Here is an 8,960-nt window from a genome sequence, read left to right as displayed (position 1 = left end):
TTTTTGGAAAGGGGAAAAATAGCCATCATTTATCTATCTATTAGCAAGAAAAAACATTAATTTGCCACATTTAAAATAATTTTTGCTAGGGCAATAAAAAAATCGCCAACATATAATATTTTATTTCCCTACATGGAACAAAAAAATTGCCCTCAACATGAAAATTTTCCTGCCCACAAATTGTTGGATTCGCTAACATTTTAGGCATTTTTTTTCAGGAGGGTTTTTTTAAAGCTATCCATGCTGCAAACATTAGTTGTATGTCCTTTCTTACCACAATGATGACAAGTAGGTTTGGAGTTCTTACCTTTATTGTTCCTTTCCTTAATAGCTTTAGATGATTTTCCTTCTTCAGTGCTTATGTAGCCTAATCTTGATGCATCTTTATTGGATCTAGGGAATTTTATTAGTTGCTCAAAGTACTTGAAGGCTTCATTTGGCTTGTTGAAACTTTCAACAAACTCCTTTTCTCTTTTTAGGTCATTCTACAATTGTTCATTCTACAACTTTAGTGTAGTTATTTCAAGATCTTTGAGATTCTACTCATGATGAGTATTCATCATTTGGCTTAAGGTGTCCAATTGCATGTTTGAGATCCTAGATAGCTCTACTGACTTTTCCTCCAATTTGTTTGCCAAAATTCTTTTGTCTTCTTCAATCATGGCCTTGTCTTCTATAGCCTTCTTCTTTTGTTCAGTCACCTCACATAGTAGTATAGCTTGAGATTCTTGTTCCAACTTGAGATTTTTTATTTCTTCAGCTTGTGCTGTTTTCTTTTCCATCAGTTTGCAATTGCTGCATCAAATTCATTGGAGTTACCATCTGCAAATAATTTTGTGGTGTTAATCTCTTTGTATTGTGTGTCATTTTCTGTTATAGCAATTTCTCCTTCTCTTCAACAAACTCCTCAAAGCATCTCTGGCTTCATTCAGTTTTTGTAGTATGAGATGTATCTCAATCTCTTAGTTTTTAATGGTCTTTCCCAACTTGTAAACTTCAATTTCAAGATCTTTTCTCCAAGATGCAAAGCTTCTTCTCCTAAGAACTCAACTCTGATACCAATTGTTAGAATTACGAATGGGAAACATATACTTTTTAGGGGGGGGGGGGTGGTGAATCAGAAGTATTAATTAACATATTGAAATAGCATGTAAAGTAAATGCACCCACATAAACACTTGACACCAGATATGATTACCCATAAACCCTCCAAATGAGAAGGTAAAACTAGGGTGGGGATGACACCCACAATTCTCCACTACTACAACAATAAAGTGTCACCTATTAAGGATACATAGTTTGACCATTTTCATGATCTGCCCTGTGAAAGGCCTTCCCTGTTAAAGGCTTACAAAGGATTGTTGGATCCTACACTATTAAAGGATTTTGAAAACCCTATTACAAGTGTGCCTGGTTAAAGGACTTTCAGAACATTCACTTGGAATGTCACCCTGTTAAAGGATTTTACAATGACTGTTAAATCAACCTTAATCCAAAGGATTTCGCCCTGTTGATATAGTTGTTAGAAAGTAACAGTAGAATGTTTGATCTGATAACTTACAACTTTGCCTTGCTGGTTTAGAACATAGTTTTGTCCATCTTAATCCTCTTGATCTGTTATAACAATGTTGTATCACTTTTCCTCTATTCTGCAAACTGATTCTACAATTCTTTCACACTTCTAAGTCACCTTGAACACTTTTAAATCAATTCACCCCTTCACTCCCTTCAATTATTCACTCACATTACTTCCTCATACATTCCAAATTATGGGGCTTCGTATTCCTTAAAAAGACTTTTGGTGGCTTAGGGTTCTACGATTGAGATTCATTCATTTTCCCACTTAATCCCTTCTAATTTTATGATTGGTTGCATGTTGATTGCATAGGAAAACCAAGTAGATTTGATCTTATCTTCAAAGCTTCGAGATCTATCCATAAGTCAGCATGAAAATGATTTACAAAGTTGTTTGTGCCATCACAAACAACTAGGTCCATTCTATGTTACTCGACACTTGATAATGCTGATGCTCAACACTTAATGTAATTTTGTCTAGCTTGGCACCTAAACTTGCTCGGCATCAATTATATGCTCGACACTTGAATTACTTGGCACATGAGTGACTCAACACTCATTGCAACTTGACATCTATACATATTATACTCGACATGTGTTACTAGCTTGGCATGAACTTAGTAAATATCTTAAGTGTGTTGACACTCAATTGTCAAAACCAAACTAAGATCAACAAAGCTCACTAAAAAAAGTTTAGTGATGCATCAACCAAGCATTTTGAAGATCAGTCAAGTTGATGCAGTATTGTTAGAGCAGATTGCATATGAATTAGTACATCAATTACATGGCATATACATTGATTGTTGTCTTTGGCATGAGATTCCAAAGAGGGAGAGTTTGTTGTCATATCAGAGAAATTTTGTATCAGCAAGTTCATTTTGCATAAAAATAGATCAATAAGTTAGAGAGAGAGATTTTAATAATTGAAAATAATTCTAGAGGGAGAGATTGATGTCAGAGGGAGTTCTCACTAATAGAGGAAGTTCTCATGGATGAGAATCATAATGAAACTAAGGATATTATCCTTACTTTTGTTTTGATCTAAAATTTCTTTATATTATGACATGTTGTGTTTCCATCAATGCCAAAGAGGGAGATTGTTGAAAATAATTATTCAATTGTATGTTGTCTTTGATGTTACAAAAAATGTCAAGCCTTTACCAAGCAGTCAGTGATAGCCAGGCTCACTTGGGCATCAAAGATAGTTTCCTTTATATGTAGAGCATTCAATTATAACCAATTTAGAGATAGTATTAATCGAGCTCAGTCAATTAATGAAGTGAAGTCAGTATTGATCGAGTTGGGTTGGTTAACATTATAACTCCTATTCTAACTGGTTGGTTTGATTAACAAAGGGATTCTTTATGTTGATCGAGTACTCAATTCTATATTAGTCGACAGTCAACATATTAAGTTTGAAATTTTTTTTGGTTAATTATAGTCGACTTAAGGGATAATAATAATATGTTTAAAAGAGTATTCAAGCCAACTTAACAAGGTGAATCATATATATGAAAGGTCAAGTTGAGGATTAGAAAGTGGAATTGAAGAAAATGAATAAAGGAAGCGAATTTGAAGGATATCTATAAAGGGAAAAGCATCCAAGTTGACCAAGCTGCAAAGAACATTCTAATCAAAGAGGATCAAGTAATCAAGCGAGAACTAATATCTAAATCAACAAAGTTAGTTGCATTAGCAATCAGGTCAAGTCATTATTACTCTCTAATAATTGAAGCAATGAATCAAATCTCTTAACAAAGTTATCCTAACAGTTATTCAACAAATCCTCTAACAAGGTGGCATTTCTAGATTGAAGTTTCTGAAGACCTCTAACAAGGCCACACCTAACATACCTAACAATGTGTTTCGTAACCTTTAACAGGGTTGGCTCCTATTGGCCTGATTTTTAACTTTTAAAAATTTCACAAATTTGTAGTGAAAAATCCAATTACTTATCAAAATTAGGGGTTATGTGTTTTCAAGTTAATGTCTCCCCTAGATAAAGTCCCTAAATTTGTGTTCCCTAAGTGTTGTTTTACTCTAAGTCTCAAAAGAGAGGTTACATTCATTCATATTTTCAAATACGCGTGGGAAACCTTGTTTAAGCCCTAAAAATACTTGTGAAGTAAGCCCTTTATTATTATTTTTTGCATAATCTTTTAGTTTTCATGAGAAGTCCCTTTTCCCTATCGCGTATTTTCTTCTTAACCATGGGTTTACCCTAAATCAGTTTGCACAACATTATTTTGAAAAGCCTTAACCTTTGTTGAGTTTAGTTCATTAACTGTCAATCAAGAGATGATCGATGATGGATGTATCCTTGCATTCTACAAATATTAGAACTTTAAACAAAGTGGGAAAGGGCGGTTGTGACACTTATCCCTTGGGTCTCATTCTATCATTTTGAAAAAGTTATGTATCATGCAAGCTCATGACCATCAGATCTTCAGATGATGAATGATCATCACTTCCCCAGATTCTAAAGATGTCTGAATTTTAATGAAGTGAGGTAATGCCACATGGAGTTGGTGGGTCCATTCTTGTTTATGAGCCACAAAAGGAAACATGTCAGAATGTTTTGACACATTGGCATTCTATTTGGATAAGCATGCCGACTAGACCAAAGAAGGGTTGATCTTGTAGAACCGTTGATCAAGATTAAGATCAACGATCATCGCTTTCCCACATTCCAAAGGTGTTCAGTTTTTAACCAAAGTAGGAAAGCGATATTGTGACATGTGGTTAAAGTGGGACCAATTCCCTATTGGTGGGTCATAAAAGGAGTTGTCAAAGCAGATGATAGGTTGGTGTTCTTCGATTGGTTTAAAATGGTGACAAGGACATACGATGATAAAATTTATTAAGTCATTGATCAGAAGAGGATGGGCGCTTCTTGCATCTCCATATTATGAAATCATTTGAAGTTTAGTGAAAGTTGGGAAGTGAGGTTATGACATGTGGACATGGTGGGGTCAGTCACCTTGTATGTTGCTAGGTAATGCTGAGTTGGATAAAATGCCAAATGCTTTCTCTTAATTCACCAGAGGTACAACGTGTAAGCAAAGGTGGATGTTGAGTTGGATCAGTGGGCCAGAAATCTTGGAGCAAGTGTAGTATTAATAAGGATAAATCAAGATTGTTGATCGAGATGAAGATCGATGATCATCGCTTCCCCACACTATGAAGATGTTCAATTTTTAACCAAATCAAGGAAGTGAGGCTTTGACATGTGTCCTATTTCCAAAAAGGTAATGCAACTTTTTTTTTTTAAAAGCTTAATCATCCGATTTTGTGTGAATCGACGACTAAGGTTCAAATTTTGTGGCATGACTTGAAATATGACTGTTAGAACATTAACGTTGATCAATGTGAATTTGTGTTGAGCCAATTACCATAAAATTTGTGATTTCTCTCATTATTGGGTACCAAATTATAGAATTCTCAGAGTGTGAAGTATCTTAGAGCTCAAAATACAATTTTCAAGGCTAAAAAATTATTGTAGACATAAGTTTTCGATGAAGCAAATAGTTTATCCTAGTAAGTACTAAAAGCTCTAGTGAATTGAACAATTAAAATTGTATTGAGATAGCATAGATAAAATGCCTCCACGAAGGGATTTCTTAGGGAAAGTAGATTACTAGTTAAGACTTGTGCATGATGACTTCCTAGAAAAAATGTCACAATCTACTAATGAAATGTTCAAAGGAAGAGAATTAATTCCAAAAAACCCTAGATTGTTGGTTAGTGAGGGTTTCTATGATAGGAGTAACTGGTTAAGAGATGCTCAAACATCAGCTGGGGGTTTGGAACCCTTCCACAAATGGTTTTCAGAGGGGAAACTTGACACTCCTCTAAGTAATGTATGGGAGTTTGATATTGGAAAATTAGTTATCCAAGGTGTTTTCTTTGATGATGATTTACTGACAATGTTATCAAAATGTATGATCCAATAATGAGGATGGTTAAAAATCATGGTGGAGATAACCTTTTTAGAGTTTTGCTAGAATTGATTAGGGAGGTTTTCAGGCTAAACTCTAATGATGCATTACATGAGAAGATCAACATGGATGATTTATAGGCCAGATGTGATGCTCAAAGGGTATACTTGAGGGGAGGACCATTACATGAGCATTTCCTTAAGATAGGTTCATTGTCATTAGTGACTACTGCTACCCCAAAACCATTGTTAAATAAAATTTTCAATCCTAGGACTCAAGCACTTTAATTTTCTCTTTGCAAATTTTTTGGAATGGATGAACATGATTACATATAAGGATCCATTGTTCTTATTACTACTTAAAAAATTCAATATGGCATGAGCTTAATTTTTTATTTCGCTATGTTCTTAGTAGAAGAGATTCATGATGGATTAATGGGTATAACTAAAGCCAAAGTTGCTATACCATTCTATTTGTACTCCATGTTAATGTACATATGTTTGTACAAAGGGGTTACCTTTTTCTCTAAAGAGATGAAGCTGGAGCTGGAGAGGGATGGAGAAAGATTGGCAGTCCAATTGTGGAGTGTTGATATGACATGGGAGGTCACAGATGTTATTTTTGTAAGGTTTGACAGATATTTTGCCTCCAAGATGAGGATATTATTTACTGAAGATAGTCCTAGAATACCTCAGTCACTATTAGAGATGAGTAGGCTGAATGATCACGCTAAAGGATTGAAGGTAAGCCATAATTGAGATACATCATCCAATATGTAGTTTCTACAATGTTCAAAGTGTATGGTTTCTTGGAAAACCACATGTATTACCATTTCAAGTGCCTTTGAAGGTAGGAATTGCAGAGTTGTTATGGCAAATAGGTGTATTAGAAGAAAAATAATTATTGGGCAGATCCAAAGGTACCTTTTTTCCAATTACTCTTATTCATAATTTTATTTTTGCTAAGAAGGGCTAGAGGCACATAGAGAAGCTTTTAGACAAATATCAAATGGCCCAATCCCATGCTCTCTTTAAAAATCTTGAGGATTTTTATGAATTATTTAGGGAAAGAACAAGAGCTAAGGCACATAAGCACATGTTTATTTTCTTGAAGATGTGATTAGAAACAAGTTTTCATTACAGGAACAAGAGATCATAAAAGAAAAATGGAAAGTGTACAACATGGTTCTTGAATTTATCAATGCATTTGAACCGAAAATATAATCCCCTTACTGATAAGAAATTGTAGGGTGCAAAGATAGATATGCTTATGGATAATTTTGTTGGGATTATGTAAACTTTGAATGAAAAGAAGGAAAATTTGACCCAAACTTATCCAGACAAGGCCACTGAGGTAGAGAATAGATTGGCTAATAGACTAATCGTAAACCCAGGCCAAAATACACTGCAAAAGAGAGCTGGGTATGTGGCAGCAAAGAGTGTACAACCTGTACTTCTTTATAAAAGACAAATTTCAAAAAGCCCACCTATTGCCAAAAAGAAAAAAATAGAACATGGTTCTTCTTCTAGGGTGGAAGAATATTCTCCTTCTCAGATTCCTATTAGAATAGATGATGAGGACTCCTTAAGGGAGCAACTGGAATAGATGGGAGGGGAGAAGGAAATTATTATAACTACAATAGACATAGAAGAAGGAGTGCCTGAAGAGCCCCCCATGCCTACATTAGCCCTTACTATAGGAGATTATCAAGGTAAAGAGATTGCCCTTGTAATAGAATAGGCATCCAAGAAGTTTTTGGATGATGAAAGTTTTGTAAAATCTAGACCTTTTATTCAATTTTTATGGAGAAGAAGTATTAGTAGTTTTGAGGCAAAGTATAAAAGGTGTAAGAATTTGCCTTAGGGAAAAATTCATCCAAGATCAAGGAACTCAAGCACAAACATAGAATAGACTAGAGTATGATCAGAATAACAATATAGTATTCAATTCAATGTAATTTATTGATTGTTTGATATGATATGTACACTAGAGGTGCCTATATACAAAGGCCTCTATGATGCATCTAGAATGTGTAGGAGTTAGCAACATGATAAGTATTACAACCAAGCACATGTCCACCAAGTGTGGGTTATCCTCCATTAAGCACATGAGTAAGTGTGATGATGAGAGGATAAGCCTACAAAGGTGTAGCATGAAAAATAATGTTGTAGACACCATGTGCTAAAATAGGAGTGCGAATAACTATGTTGTCTACATGAAAACTCAGTTAATTATGCAAACTCTAGAGTTGTAGACACCATGTGTTGAATTAGAGTTGCTTACTTCTGTGTTGTCAACATGACAACTCATAAGAGTATGCAAACTCCTAAGTGTCTCACCTAAAAAATAATAAAATAATGCATTGACCTAAGTAAACTTAAGTAAATACTTATTTACACCAAAAAAAGGATTAAAATAGAGCAACTTGATAGGCAGGACTCTAAAATTGAGGAAGAGGTCAAGGCTAGCTTTATGGAAGAGTTTGAGCAAATAACTCCCGAAGGGGGGAGACAACTACTAAAGGATTCAGGAGTTATGATACTACCAAAATGGGACATTGCCAATGTAATGATCTTTGATACAGTGAGAAAGGCAAAAGATGCCCAGTTTAAGACCGAGGAGGAAGTCTTGCAAGCCTATAAAGGGTTAAAGTATAGTAATGATCATCAAGCTTTGGTAATATGGTCTATTTAGAAAAGTGACAAAGCCAAAATTCAAGAGGTCTCAGATTCTGAGCATATAGGCAGTCTCATGGTTTACATAGTAGATGAGGTAGATAGTAAGAAGGTGTTTTGAATGACCAAAGAAATAGTCAATTTTGGAGTTGTGGTTGTTTCTAAGGACAAGAATAAGTTCTTGGAATTAAATGATAAATTTTGAAGGGTATTAGAAGCCTGTGAAGAAAGAAGAAGGAAGATACACTAATTGGAAGGTGTGATTGCACAAATGGATAAACAGTTTGGGAAAACTAAGTTAGGTACACAGCCTGGTCAGCTTAGGATTGCTTATCCTCTTCGTCCCCCAATACCACCTTTCAACACACTTCCAAATATAGAATATCCTGATACCCCAAAAGAACCCCAACTCTATACAGATGGAGAAGTTGAAGAAGAAAAGACTAAATTATGGGAAATTCATGTAGAATTGGGGATTAAACATGAAAAGAGGATAAGAGATACAATCTTGTCTCTAGTAGATAGGGCAGATTGACCCACTTTTTATTTGGATTTGTCAAAATTAGTGGAAATATGGAATGAATTGACAAATAGTGAGGCAAATTTAAGGCCAATTGTAAACAAATGGATTAGTAAGGATAGTGATGTTACTGTTTTATGTTGTTTAGTTATTACTCTCTCTTGTGAGCATATAGAGAAAATATTTGATATGACTAATGGCCTTTCTAATTTTGATAATAAGAGGAATATGTTGTAGAGGAGAATTAATAATT

Source organism: Cupressus sempervirens, chromosome 10, assembly GCF_028749045.1.
Source record: "Cupressus sempervirens isolate cs-2001-9-10 chromosome 10, ASM2874904v1, whole genome shotgun sequence".
NCBI classification, from domain to species: Eukaryota; Viridiplantae; Streptophyta; class Pinopsida; order Cupressales; family Cupressaceae; genus Cupressus; species Cupressus sempervirens.
This window is presented reverse-complemented; position numbering follows the sequence as displayed.